This window comes from Solanum lycopersicum, chromosome 10 (assembly GCF_036512215.1).
Source record: "Solanum lycopersicum chromosome 10, SLM_r2.1".
NCBI classification, from domain to species: domain Eukaryota; kingdom Viridiplantae; phylum Streptophyta; class Magnoliopsida; order Solanales; family Solanaceae; genus Solanum; species Solanum lycopersicum.
In genome coordinates, this window is record NC_090809.1 from 22,774,581 (window position 1) to 22,791,101 (window position 16,521).

A 16,521-nucleotide genomic window follows, 5' to 3' on the forward strand; every position below is an offset into this window, starting at 1 on the left:
AACAACAAGATTATGGATAAAAAACCTAACCTTAGAAAGTTTAGAAGTACTTAGAATTGACAAGAAAATGGATGGATCTCCATCATCAACAAATATAGATATACTAGATAAATATGAATCAGCAATAAGAAGTGAATTTGGAGGTATGACCACAGATATAAGAGAACAAAACAGAGAAAAAATAATAAATAGACAACTTATGACAAAATTATCTATATGTAAAATGTGTTATATAGAAGAATACACTTGTGCATTTAAGGAATACTATTACAAAGCAAAATACAATTTAGATGAATCAAAAGAAATAAGACAACAATATTTTACAAAATTACCAGAACCATTTAGCACAAAAATAATTAAAGATTGGAATGATGAAGGATTAGTAGATACTTTAGGAGCTAGAATAAAATTTTTACATCAATGGTTCATACAACTATGTGAAAACCAAAAAGAAAAATTAAAAATGGAAAAAGTACTAAACAAGAATTTAGTCTGTTGTAAAAATAAAATAGCACCACAGTTTGGATGTACAAATAAAAAGTAAAAGCCCAAAAGATAAAAAAATTATAGAAAAACTAAAACCAAGTATAAATATAAGAAACCAAGGCGAAGGTATTATATAAAAAACTATAAAATAAAAAGACCATATAGACCAAAAAGAAAAATATCCCAATGTACTTGTTATAATTGCGGAAAGATAGGACATTTAGCTAGAGACTGTAAACTACCCAAAGATCCAAAAAGGAAGCAAATTGCAGAAGTAATTATAGATAATGATAAATATATGCAAATAGAATACATAGACTATGAATTAAGTGAAAACGATAGTATATATGAAGTATCAGATATAGAAACTGAAAATGAAGAAGAAAATATTAATCTAGATAATAATGAAACAGATGAAGAAATATAATGTCTGAAGATGAGATAAAAATAATATCCAAAGAAGATTATCAAAATGAAGAATTATCAGACCAAAAAATTATATTTGATAATACAATTTTTGAACAAATAAAAGGAAAAGAATTAGAGTGTTGAAAAAGTACTTGAAATACCTACTTTAAGAAATTAGTTTAAAAGACAAAAGGAAGAATATTATGGAGTTAGTCAGAAAGAACATATTATAGATTGTAAATATAAAAGAGGAAAACCATATATACCTATACTAAGTAAACGAAAAATAAATAAAGAAATAGAAGATATAAAAGCTAAAACACCAATAAAATATGTACATTTAGGAGGAACAAAAATATTAATAAAAGCTTGTTTTAGAGAAGTAATAGATACACCTATTGAAATATACTTAGCAGATGACAGAATCATACACCCTATAGAAAAAAGTGTAATTAGTGCAGTAAAAGGCAACTTAATATACCAAAAATTTAAATTTATAATAAGTGCCAATTATACGGTAGCATTAACAGACGGAGATATAGATAAATCATTAGTATTATATTGGAAAATGTCTGGAATAGAGTTAGCACCAGGCAGTAAAATATTTACAGCAAGATGTAAAAACTTATATATATTAACAACAAAACATAAAATAACAGCAAAAAACAAAATTGATAAAATAAAGATAGAAAATCCTTTCGAAAAAATAATTACTGTAATAGACAATAATGACTATAGCTATAAAGAAATTGACACAGAAGAAGATTTAGAAATAGTAAAAGAAAGATTAAGTACTTCAAGTGTACCAAATACGTTAACAAGAGACCTCATCAAGAATGAGTACATCTAAAAGAAACTATGAAACCCCACAAAACTTATTAGATAAGGAAGAAATAACACCATATCATTATTTCATAACAGGAATAATGGACCAAAGAAAATATAAAATTTTGATAAATACAGGACAAGAAGAAAATTACATAACAAGAGAGTTAGTATTAGAAGAAGAAATTATAAAAACAAAAAACATATGCCCTGGATTACCTAGTGAGATAGTAAACATAAATGAAGAAACAACGGAAAAAGAAATAATTATAGGAGGAATACCCTTAATAATACCAAAATATACCAAGGAAATCATAATATTACATTAGGTATAAAATAGATAGAAAAAGTTAAACATACAATATAGAAAATGAACAATTAACAATAGCTTGTCAAAATAAGAAAATAGTTATAAAAAGAACAAAATGAATAATGAAAATATTTATACTTGCAAAAATTATTATAGAAGGATATCACAACAGATATTATACCCCTATGATAGATACAGGAGCAGAAGCGAATATATGTAAATATAATTGTCTACCAGAAGATAAATGGGAAAAACTAAAAACACCTGTGGTAGTAACAGGATTTAATAATGAAGGAAGTATGATTAAATACAAAGCAAAAATATAAAAATACAAATATGGGATAAAATACTAACAATAGAAGAAATGTACAATTTTGAATTTACGACAAAATACATGTTATTAGGAATGCCATTTTTAGATAAATGTTACCCACATATAATAACAAAAACACATTGGTGGTTTACTACACCATGCGGAAACAAAATAGGAGCAAAAAGAGTAAATAATAAACAACGAAAACCTACAGAATGGATAAAAGAAAGTGAAAAAAATAAATCAAGAAATGGAAAATATGAATAAGAAACAAATATCACAATTAAAAATTATCATATTTACAATAGATAAAGTTAAAATAATAACTTTACAAATTATCATATTTACAATGAAGTAAATAGTGTGTGTCGGCCAGAAATAAAAAGAAGAGGCCCTTATGTAAAATAGAAATAGTGAGTATTTTGTTTTTTGTGTCGGCCAAATATAATTAGGCCATGTGTAAAAGTAAGTGTTGGCCATTTATATTGGCCATACATGTAAATTTGGTTGTATAAATAGAGGGTTCTCCCTCATAATAAAATTATCCCTTTCGTATACATCTCTCTCTCACTCTTAATTCCGCTTCCACCCTACATTGGTATCAGAGCTAGATAATCAAAACTAGAACTATGGAAAACAAACGAGAAGCAACAAATATACAGAAACAGGTATGCACATTTAAGTTCATTGTAAATATGATAATTTCTAAAGTTATTATTTTAACTTTATCTATTGTAAATATGATAATTTCTAATTGTGATATTTGTTTCTTATTCATATTTTCTATTTCTTGATTTATTTTTTCACTTCCTTTTATTCATTCTGTAGGTTTTCGTTGTTTACTATTTACTCTTTTTGCTCCTATTTGTTTTCGCATGGTGTAGTAAACCACCAATGTATTTTTGTTATTATATGTGGGTAAAATTTATCTAAAAATGGCATTCCTAATAACATGTCTTTTGTCGTAAATTTAAAATTGTACATTTCTTCTATTGTTAGTATTTTATCCCATATTTGTATTTTTATAGTTTTTGCTTTGTATATAATCAAACTTCCTTCATTATTAAATTCTATTACTACCATAGGTGTTTTTAGTTTTTCCCATTTATCTTCTGGTAGACAATTATATTTACATATATTCGCTTCTGCTCCTGTATCTATCATAGGGGTATAATATCTGTTGTGATGTCCTTCTATATTAATTTTTGCTAGTATAAATATTTTCATTATTCATTTTGTTCTTTTTATAACTATTTTCTTATTTTTACAAGTTATTGTTAATTGTTTATTTTCTATATTGTATGGTTTAACTTTTTCTATCCATTTTATACCTAATGTATATTATGATTTCCTTGGTATATTTTAAATGGTATTATTAAGGGTATTCCTCCTACAATTATTTCTTTTTCCGTTATTTCTTCATTTATGTTTACTATCTCACTAGGTAATCCAGGGTATATGTGTCCTGTTTTTATAATTTCTTCTTCTAATATTAACTCTCTTGTTATGTAATTTTCTTCTTGTCCTGTATTTATCAACATTTTATATTTTCTTTGGTTCATTATTCCTGTTATGAGATAATGATATGGTGTTATTTCTTCCTTATCTAATAAGTTTTGTGGGATTTCATAGTTTCTTTTAGATGTACTCATTCTTGATGAGGTAGCTCTTGTTAACGTATTTGGTACACTTGAAGTACTTAATCTTTCTTTTACTATTTCTAAATCTTCTTCCGTGTCAATTTCTTTATAGCTATAGTCATTATTGTCTATTACAGTAATTATTTTTTCGAAAGGATTTTCTATCTTTATTTTATCAATTTTATTTTTTGCTATTATTTTATGTTTTGTTGTTAATATATATAAGTTTTTGCATGTTGCTGTAAATATTTTACTGCCTGGTGCTAACTCTATTCCAGACATTTTCCAATCTAATACTAATGATTTATCTATATTTCTGTCTGTTAATTCTACCGTATAATTGACACTTATTTTAAATTTAAATTTTTGGTATATTAAGTTTCCTTTTACTGCACTAATTACACTTTTTTCTATAGGGTGTATGATTCTGTCATCTGCTAAGTATATTTCAATAGGCGTATCTATTTCTTCACATAGTTGTATGAACCATTGATGTAAAAATTTTATTCTAGCTCCTAAAGTATCTACTAATCCTTCATCATTCCAATCTTTAATTATTTTTGTGCTAAATGGTTCTGGTAATTTTGTAAAATATTGTTGTCTTATTTCTTTTGATTCATCTAAATTGTATTTTGCTTTGTAATAGTATTCCTTAAATGCACAAGTGTATTCTTCTATATAACACATTTCACATATAGCTAATTTTGTCATAAGTTGTCTATTTATTTATTTTTCTCTGTTTTGTTCTCTTATATCTGTTGTCATACCTCCAAATTCACTTCTTATTGCTGATTCATATTTATCTAGTATATCTATATTTGTTGATGATGGAGATCCATCCATTTTCTTGTCACTTCTAAGTACTTCTAAACTTTCTAAGGGTAGATTTTCTATCCATAATCTTGTTGTTCCTACAAATCTTCTTTCTATATACCTTGGTGTTTCTGTTGTTTTTATTTTGTTATCTATTAGTTTCTTAGATATATTTCCTATCCATAGTAATATTGCTTTATTTATATCTGTGACACAATCTAGATCTAAGAAATTATATTGTTCGTTTATTGGTCTTGGTGTCCAATTTTTATTTAATATACTATTCCATATTGCGTTAGTTCTATCTGATTGTTGATAAATTTCTGTATAATAATTTGGTGGTGTCCATCTAGGACTAATTCTAGGACTATTTCTGGGACTATTGTCTGGAGTTTTAACTCTTGACGTACTAGGTCGATTCATATCTCCTGTTTTTATATCTAATTTTTTCAGTTTATTTACCTGTTCTAGAATTTCTGTATATGTCTCACTTATATCACTTATTTCTGATTTTTGGTCATTTATTGTATCTGATTCATTTTTGTCTATTTCATTTACTTCAAGGTCTTCATTTAGTTTTTGTTCCATCTTGACTCCGCACTAGCCAACAATCCTCCCTTCTCATTTACTTCTAATCTCATCAAGTCATTAGCTAGAGTCTGAACCTCTCTAGCCAATGGGCGTCTAGAAGCTTGCAAGTGAGCTAGACTTCCCATGCTTCCCTCCTTTCTACTTAAAGCATCTGCTACAACATTCGCCTTCCCCGGATGATACAAAATAGTGATGTCGTAGTCCTTCAGTAGTTCCATCCATCTCCTCTGTCTCAAGTTCAAATCCTTCTGAGTAAAGACATACTGAAGGCTACGGTGATCCGTGTAGACCTCACACTTAACCCCATATAAATAGTGTCTCCATTGCTTTAATGCAAACACTACCGCAGCCAATTCCAAATCATGAGTTGGATAGTTACGTTCATGCACTTTTAATTGCCTCGAAGTATAAGCAATCACATTCTTCTCTTGCATTAACACTGCACGCAAACCCGAATAAGATGCATCACAATAGACAATGAAATTCTTACCTTCCACTGGCAAGGTGAGAATGGGTGCGGTAGTCAACAAAGTCTTGAGCTTCTGAAAGCTTTCCGCACACTCATCCGACCATACAAATGGAACATTTTGCTTAGTCAAGTTCGTCAGTTTGGAAGCAATAGAAGAGAATCCCTTGACGAATCGGCGGTAGTAGCTAGCTAACCCAACAAAGCTCCTTATTTCTGACACATTAGTAGGTCTTACCCAATTCTTCACTGTCTCAATCTTAGAAGGATCCACCATCACTCCATCCTTAGAAACCACGTGCCCCAAGAAGGACACTGCATCTAGCCAAAACTCACACTTAGAGAACTTGGCATAAAGCTTTTTCTCCCTCAACATTTCCAATACCATTCTCAAATGCTCTTCATGTTCCTTCTTGCTCTTTGAGTATACCAATATATCATCAATAAATACGATCACGAAGAGGTCAAAATATGGTTTAAAAATCCCGTTCATCAAGCTCATGAACGCAACAGGGGCATTCGTAAGACCAAAAGACATCACTACAAATTCGTAATGCCCGTACCTCGTTCGAAAAGAAGTCTTTGGCACATCAGTTGCCCGTATTTTCAATTGATGATAACCGGATCTCAAGTCAATCTTAGAGAAGGCACAAGCACCTTGTAACTGATCGAACAAGTCATCAATGCGGGGAAGAGGATACTTGTTCTTTATGGTTACCTTGTTTAGTTGTCTGTAGTCTATACACATTCGAAAACTCCCATCCTTCTTCTTCACAAACAAAACCGGAGCACCCCAAGGAGATGCACTTGGTCTAATAAAGCCTTTGTTCAATAACTCTTGAAGTTGTGCCTTTAACTCTCTTAACTCTACGGGAGCCATTCTATAAGGGGGTATAGAAATGGGGCGTGTGCCCGGTTCGAGATCGATACAGAAGTCAATATCCCTATCTGGTGGCATACCAGGAAGATCTGCAGGGAACACATCCAGAAACTCACGGACTACTGAAACCGACTCAATCGAAGGCACTTGGGTAGTGTCATCCTTGAGATGTGCCAAGAAAGCTAATCACCTTTACTAACCATTTTCTTAGCACGAAGAAAGGAGATGATACGCACCGGATTGGAAGTGTAGTCACCCTCCCACACTAACGGATCTGTCCTAGGCTTGGCTAACGTCACCGTTTTAGCATTACAATCCAAGATCGCAAATTGCGGAGAAAGCCAAGTCATACCCAGAATTACATAAAAATCATCCATTTCTAAGATAACCAAATCTACATAAGTGTTGCTCCCCACAAAATTCACCAAACAAGACCTATACACTTTTTCAACTACCACAGACTCACCCACCGGAGTAGAAACACGAATAGGCATATCAAGTAATTCACAATGTAAAGTTAGACCATTAGCAAATGAGGAAGATACATAAGAAAATGTGGATCCAGGATCAAACAATACAGAAGCCATGCAATCACAAACCAAAAGATTACCTATGATGACAGCATCAGATGCCTCCGCTTCAGACCGCCCAGGGAAAGCGTAACAATGGGCCCTATCGTTCGTCTGTCCGTTGCCCCTACCTTGTTGTGATGTAGTGGCTCTAGTTTTCCCATCACCTCGGCCGTTTTGGTGACCACCATTTCCTCGACCACCACGTCCTCCAGAATAACGGCCTCTGCCATGACCACCTCTACCTCTAACATTTGGAGGTCTGTAACTCTGTTTTGGACAATATCTCTTAATATGTCCAATCTCCCCACATCCATAGCACTCTCTGGGTTCATGCATAGGTCTCTCAGAGAAGTGTTGACCGGTCGGAGGTGGACTCCCAACTACAGTCTGTAGTGAAGACTGAATTGGTCGGACTGAGTAACTTCCCGAACCCTGTCCTCTAGTGTAAGCACCATTAAACTCACCTCCCTTTCGAAACCTTTTTGATGTCGATGTCGTAGTGAAGTCGTCTGGCTTCACTCCTTCCACTTCTATCACAAAGTCTACCACCTCTTGGAAGGATTTTGCCGTTGCCGCTATCTGTAAGGCCGAAATCCGCAATTCTGACCTCAACCCCTTCACAAACCGGTGAATTCGCTCTTGTGGACTGAAACACAGTTGGGTGGCATACCGGGATAATGCACGAAACTTAGCCTCATATGCATTGACCGACATCCTACCTTGCTCTAGGCTCAAGAACTCATCCCTTTTCCTATCCCTCAAAGTTCGGGGGATATACTTCTCCATAAACAAGCTAGAGAATGAGGCCCAAGTCATAGGTGGTGCCTCTGTTGGTTGACACTCAATATGTGACCGCCACCACATTTTGGCGTTCCCTTGAAACTGATAAGTCACAAACTCCACACCAAACCGTTCTACTATACCCATCTTGTGTAGTAGCTTGTGACAGTCAACCAGAAAATCATAAGCATCCTCCGATTCAGCACCCTTGAAGACCGGAGGTTTCCATTTCAAGAACTTACTGAAAAGTTCATGCTGATCATTTGTCATTATAGGCCCAGTAGTCAGACGTGGAAATGTGCCTATGTCCAATGAGGCCTCCATACGAGGAGCCATAGTGGCTGCATGTTGTACTTCTGAAACCGGAGGTGTTGGCGCAGAAAACACTGGAGGTGCCTGACCTTGATCAGACAACCCACTGAGATAGGCGAGAACCTGATTGATCATCTCTGGGGTAGGTTGGGGTGGCAATCCCTCATTCTGCACTTGTTCAGTTTCCCCATCCTCCCCTTCTCTTATTACTTCCTCAGTCGGTGGAGGAGTCACTGCCCTAGTATCAGATGGGCTAGGTGCTCGTCCTCTTCCCTTAGAGGACGTCCTCCCACGACCTCTACCACGGCCTCTTGCCGCTGCTCTTCCTTGAGCTACAGCCCCAGTGGCTGGTGTTATGCCTCGTATTTTTTTTATATACGTAGTGCGCATCGTGATCTAGAAGACATAAAGAAATATTAGGCAAGGATGTTATTTCCAAATGTGATATTAAGTATGAGTTGGCTAATGTAAGTGCCATTAAATTTAAGTGAGGGATTAATTAGTGGCTAATTTGGACTGATTTAATTCAATGGGCCCCACCACTCAAGGCAAAAAAAAATTAAAAAGGGATCAGATTTTGGGCTGGCCTTAGTGGACAGGTGTAGAGGGGGGCTGCCTCCACTTCATACTATTAAATGAGGTGGAGAAATCCACTCCATGCTATATAAAGTGGTGAAATGCATTGCTGCATATCATCTTCTTCTTCACCACTTGTCTTAGGCAGCCATGGAAATGGAGAAACCAACCCTGCAACTCTTGGCCAGCAGCTGCAAATAATTTGGTTAGTAATCTCCTTGTTTGGCGTGTTAATTCTTTAGAATACCCTTGTTAATTATCCATTAATTTTAAGAAGGGGGCGTGACCAGTAGCTTAGGAAGTTTGTTTTAGTTATTGAATGTACTAAGTATGATTGGAAACCATAATCGGATTATTAGTGGTGTCGTGTTGGTGCTTGGGCTGTTTTGATTAAAGCAAACTGCAGGAAAATTCTGTTTTGGCATTATGTATATGTTGAATGTGATTATGAGTATATACTCCAAAGGATGAATACGATAAGGTAGATGTGTTACGAATTATAAAACGAGTTATCACTCGGTGTGTCGTTGCTTCGCTGATATAGTTGCCGAGATGGAACTGTTTTGGGGAGGGGGCTGTTTAATATGATTCTTTGGGTTATATGTGTTATTGGTATTGCTGTGGATAATTTGGATTGTTGTCGGATTGGGACGAAGTAAGGAAAATAGGGGAGGTGCTACCGAATTTTCGTTAGATTATTAGCTAGCTTACAAGAAAGTAAAGCACGATGTTTATCTAATTGCGGCACGATTGTTGCTTGTTATAGATTAATAGCTTGAGCAGTAAATATTGGACGTGCGGCTCGATTATACGGTATGTAATGCTGTCACTTCTTTCTTTGCTTGGCATGACTTTTAAAAATAAGCGAATAACGGACAGATTTGATACTTACCTCTAAAGCGTCTAGGTGATGTATATTCTTGCTTCCACAATTATTCCTCTATATATCGGCTATGTCTAAGGCTATGATGATCTCTAATATCTATGGTAATGCTTCTTAGAGTCATTGAGATTTTACGTTTCCATATCGTATTAAAGGTTCATAATCTTGATAAAACATTAATCTTTGGTAATACTCCTTGCTGGTTCACGTTGATTGTTCTATTGAGTTATAAGAAATGATTTTTATTTGCATACGGTTGCTCATAATATTCTGCTCGTGCATAGAGTCATTTATCATTTCACCGAGTCCCGGGCCGGGTAATGTTCGTGCGGAGTTTCTTGCATATGTCACCGAGTTCCTCACTAGAGGGCCGGGTATGTATATTATATATATGATTGGTGATGAGGATGGTTATGATGATGATGATGACGGAGATGACGTGATGATTATTTTGCCGAGCCCCTTACTAGGGAAGCTGGGCACCTTAAATGTTAAATATATGCATGATTTTCACTTAAAAAGTATATGTGTAGCGATATTTTGTTTCGAGTTGCCACATTGGTATCCTGTCATCTTTACCTTATGCTTTACATACTCAGTACATTGTCCGTACTGACCCCCCTTTCCTTGGGGGGCTGCGTTTCATGCCCGCAGGTGTAGACGCGCAGTTCGGTGATCCTCCCGCCTAGGATATCTACTCTGCTGATTGGGAGAGCTCCACTGTTCTGGAGCCCAGTCGTTTTGGTACATAACTTTTGTGTAGTCTTTTGCTCGTCTATGGGTATGGCGGGGCCCTGTCCCGTCGAGTTTCACTAATGTACTCTTAGAGGTCTGTGGACATTATGTGGGTTGTATATATATGTTTTGGATAATGGTCTGGACATGGTTTGTTTGGGATGTTCGTTTGTACAGGGGCAGCCTTGTCGGCTGCGTACATCATTATGCTTTTAATAGTGGCGGCCTTGTTGGCTCGCGTATGCTGTTATGGTTGAACGGTTATGACTCCTTATGAGACAGGTCCTCTTATATATATATGACATTGGGGTTGGCTTGATTTGATTAAATTCCATATTGTCTTAGTTTCAGTTGGTCATACTTAGCAGGTTTGTATGTGGGTGTCCAAAACGGGCACTAATCACGGCCTATCGGGTTGGGTCGTGACAGCTGGCTCAGACGCACCATGTCCGCCGGTGCTGGTGTTGGTGTTGGCGTAGTCGTTGCTCTAGTTCTAACCATCTGCGAAAGAGAGTGAAGATGGTCAGATACCAATTTGTATCGCCTAGATACCAATTGGACTCAAGTAGTAGCACGAAAGAAAGAATGAAAGAGTGAAATTTTCCTAAAGTCTTATAGCCTCTCAAGGAAAAGTAAAGGCGTCCCCCTACCGTTCCTTAAGACTCTACTAGACCTGTTCTTGTGTGATGAGACCAACGAACCTAATGCTCTGATACCAAGTTTGTCACGACCCAAATCCGGGCCGCGACTGGCACCCACACTTACCCTCCTATGTGAGCGAACCAACCAATCTAAACCTTAACATTTCAAGGTAATATCAACATAAAGTAATGCGGAAGACTTAAACTCATTAATAAAATCAATAACTATTATTATTCCCAAAATCTGGAAGTCATCATCACAAGAACATCTATAATCAAATTACTAAACTAAGAGTATTCTAAGAAGCTAAGAATACATAAGAAGCTATCCCTGCCGGAAGTTCAAGGCATCAAGACTTGAAGAAGATCCAGTCCAAGCTAGAAGCATTAGCTCACCCTGAATTTCCGATGTAGTAAGACTGGCTTGAGTTACTGTTGAGTCGAAGATGACGGCACGTTTGCTGCACTCCACAAATAAACAAGAAGAAAACAATAAAAGTAGGGGTCAGTACAAAACACGGGTACTGAGTAGATATCATCGGCCAACTCAAAATAGAAAACAGTATGTATTAAGCAATATCATAAAATCAACTAATATCCTTAGCATGCAGCATTTACAGTTACCATAACCCTTGGTTACAACACCAAGCACATCAATGAGGACTCACACCTCCTCATCATACTCATTTGGGAATTTAGTTCATTAGATTGGATATATTAACATATTTCAAGATTCATTATCTTTATTCCCCTCGTGTCGGTACGTGACACTCCGCTCCTCAATATATACTATCCTGGTGTCGGAACGTGACACTCCGATCCTCATTCTATCCTGGTACCCAAAACGTCGCACCCGATCCATATTCTATCCTAGTGTCGGAACGTGACACTCCGATCCTCATATACTATCCTGGTATCAGAACGTGGCACCCGATCCATATTCTATCCTGGTGTCGGAACGTGACACCCGATCCATATTCTATCCTGGTACCGGAACGTGGCACCCGATCCATATTCTATCCTGGTGTCGGAACGTGACACTCGATCCATATTCTATCCTGGTACTGGAACGTGGCACCCGATCCCCTAATCTCACCACTTTCGTTCATCAAGCCTTCTTTTATACCAAGGCATCATCATTAACAAAGTAGATTAGGGTTTCTTTTCAAGATTTGGGATTCAATAGCTTCATCATGCTTATTTATTCACAATTACATAATCACAACATTCATGCAAGCATACAATTAAGCATATAGAAGGTTTACAATACTACTAACACATATCATTCGCTATTAAGATTTTACTACGAATAGCATGAAAACCATAACCTACCTCCACCGAAGAATTGAAATCAAGCAAGTTAATCCTCAAAGCTTGGTGCTTTCCTCTTCTCTCGATCGTTTCTCTCTCTCCCTTCTTGTTCTTTCTGTTTTCTTATTCAAACCCTCTTTCTTTTACCCTAATTAGTATATAATTAAGAATAAAAGATGGCAATAATACCCCACTAATTAACTTAAGGTTACCTCTTTTAACCCCCAAGAATTTGAGTTATTAATATAAACCCACGAAATATATAATTATAGCAGGAATAGTCCAAAATGCCCCTTTAAAACATAACCAGAAATCCAACTCCAACCGGGATTACGCAAGCTGTGACGGGCCGTCGCATAGTTCAGAAACTTGATTTTTGGGTGAATGGCCTGTGACGGTCCGTCACACCTGTGACGGTCCATCCTGCCACTCCGTTACGAAGTTCAGAGAGTCGATTTTCAGTACCCAATTTCAGATTTTCTAAGTGTTTGGAAACGAGACCCTGCGACGGTCCGTCGTGCCCATGACGGTCCGTCGTTGGGTTCGTCGCCTCAGCCTGTTTTTCCAGAAATAAAATCTGCTGCTCAAAACGACTAAACAGGTCGTTACAGATAATATGAAAACTATTAAAAGGATCTCAAATTGATCCCAATTTATATCACCCGTATTTGAACACCAAAATAAAGATATTTCATGAAATACTTTTATATGGAAGGCTTCTTGCATGTCTATTTACCACTCTTCCCAATAATTGTTTCATGATCATCAACAATTGGTCATAATTACTTAATGACTAAGGTGAAATTTATGTTAAATAACATATGCATACATGTACACAAAATTAAAAATTAGTTTCACATATTAGCGTAAATTATACACGTTTTTTTCTCATGCACCTTGCAGCTTTTCACAATTTAGGGCACTTTGCCCCTTTTTTTTTATTATTTTATTCATTTATTTAATTAATTCCTTTTCTATTTTTAATTATTTTTTAGCAATAAAATAATCTTTTATTAAATCTAAAATCATGTCACTCATTATTACAAGTCATATAAATTATTTATAAAATCTACTAAAAATGTTAATATAAAAAATAATAGTTGGAATTTCTAAAACGACTAAAAGGGTCGTTACATTATCCACCACTAAAAATCATGTTTGTCCTCGAACATAAAATAGGAGAAGGAAGAATTATTGACGTTATCAAAAATCTAATGCATGATCTTCCAGAGTCGTTGTTCATCTCTCCATGAAAGCTTATCTTTAACACCATTCTATCAAGACCAACTACCAAGAACTGAACTATAGAGAATTTGACAGATCTACATATCACAAGTGATTGTCAAGCTACATACTAACCCATGAACCAAATTTAAACTGAAACCCCTTGGACCATAACACAATAATCATGACAAATCCTTTCTCACATAGCAAAGATAATGTTCTATTGATACTAGCTACAACTAGAAGTGAACCTGAACCAATCATCAAATACTTATAGTGCACAAACCATCACACATCTTATAACGATTCCCTTTTCAGAACACAATCTTTTTACAAGTTTAAGTTATAAAAATCTGATCTTTAGACTTCGGGTATCCATCAAGGGAGAATCAAAACATACATAATCCAAATAAGAACAAGATAAAGTAAGCACCCAACAAGTGGTACACTCTAGGATGCAAAACCATTAACAACACTGTCAGATAACTGTAACTCTTCATGTAAGCTCTTCTATAAAAAAAAATCATACGCAATGGCGTGCATGTAGAACCAGTAGTATACTTCTACTTTCTCAAACATCACCAAATTTGCCATGACTGAAATGATCAAGTCTGCCCAAGGATGTCACTCTACCATGAGAACAATCACAAGATCAGTACACCTGATCCACCACTAGAAATTCACCCGTAAATATGAAAACATGTATGTGTATAGGTAGCAAATCACACTCTAAACCATATCCAATACGAAGTAGATGGTAATATAAGAATTTATAAAATCAGAATCGAATAAGACTAGAAACTTCTTTTCATAGTGCCCATATCAAACATTTGCATTTATTTGACTCTATCACTTTAATTTTCTAGTTACCCACAATCACCAATTTAGTCTCGATTATAATTTCTCACATACTTGTTTTATCAAACCACAACTGCTCTTTACAATACTTCACTATGGTCAACACTTTTAATTCTAAAAGAACTTCATAGTCGCAACAACCATTTATCTTATTCTCAAATCGTCACTAGTATTAAAATCTTCTTAACAAACACATTATTTCCTCCAAAATTTTCAAACTATGGCTACCTCTCTTTCTTTTTAAGCATTCCATGGCAAGTACATGTCCTACAAAAAAATAAATAAAATTGATAACACTAGTTTCAAATATGATAGTACCTTTCCATTGATATAAAACTATTAAATCACACCCGAAGTCCACTCCACACAACTTTCACATACCATGCTTCAATTGTCATTCCTAATCATCACATACCTCATGCCAATACTTAGAGAAATATTAGGTCTCCCCAATTATTCTATATACTATGGGCACATAATCTCTATTTACCATCACGTATCTATGTAACACATCACAACAAGTGATTCCAAAAAAAATCATCAACGACCATGTATAATTGTATGTCCATACTATTACGTATCCATAAGTCACTTAACAAAATCTGAACCATTTAGCTCCACATAACAACACATACTCTTACACATCTCACGGGTTTTACCCAAATCAACACTCAATCTTCATAAAAATTGCTGATAAATTCCTAGTAAGTCTATACCGAATTGATTCACAATCATAGTCATATTAGAACTATATATGTCCATTCATAGACCCTTTAACTCAGATTCACGAGTATTCTTATTCCTTCACATCTTTTAAATTCTTTCGATGACACAAATTTTAAATACCTTGAACTCTTCAATACACCAAACTCTTTTTTTCTTCGCTGACTTGCTTACCAATCTTATCCTTTGACCAACAACCTATGGTATTTTTATATTATCCTTGAAATAAAAACATTACATGAAATCCCATTTAGGTATAACAATCAAAAGTAACCAAATTTACTATTCAAATTATTTTTAAGTCCTTCATATGCTTCATACTCAAATCTAAACTCACAATGAAAAACACACTGCCACAAATCTAAACTCACAATGAAAAACTTGAATTTTGAATTCAATTATGTAACTCAATACTTTTATCTATTGAAATTAGCTCATACATAGAAAATATTTACAAATTTGGACATCTTAGTTTATTATTGATCGCCTATCCATCGACCTTGTCATACCCTTTCTTAAAAATCCAATGGTACCCGTTACCAATTTCGAAACTATAAAAGAACTTATCACCACACTCGAGTCGAACTGTGTAGGATTCTTTCTCAATTCTTACCCAATATCTATATTATTATATTTTTTTATCAATCTAATGAACGTGTGACACTATTACCATAATCAAAATGAAACAGATGAAATCGCGTATCCTTGAACTAAATTCTCAACTCTCTAAAGATATATCTTTGTCCTTTATAATTATAGTAAATATCGTTTTTCTCGATTGTCTCTTTCCAATGAATAAAATACTTCCCATTAATTCTTTTCCATTTATGACCTAGCTTCTTTCAGTTCTATTCAAGCAAAATTTTCAACACATCATACAACTTTTCATTCAACTACATTGTTCATCAAATAGTGAAAAACCACAACCTTAGATGCTCGCAAGTCGTTATTACCATAAAAACTCGTTTAACCCTCAATTCTTATTTTATGATTTAGTCTCAATCGCAATCCATCACAAACTCCTATTACCATCATGCTTAGTTAGCTCTTATTAACACCACGAAGTCAACTATTTCATCAATATGAATTCTTAAACCCAGTTATACCAATCCAATCCAAAGAACTAACCCACTTTTATCCGCACTTCCTTACTAAAACTCTTAATTGTCTTCAC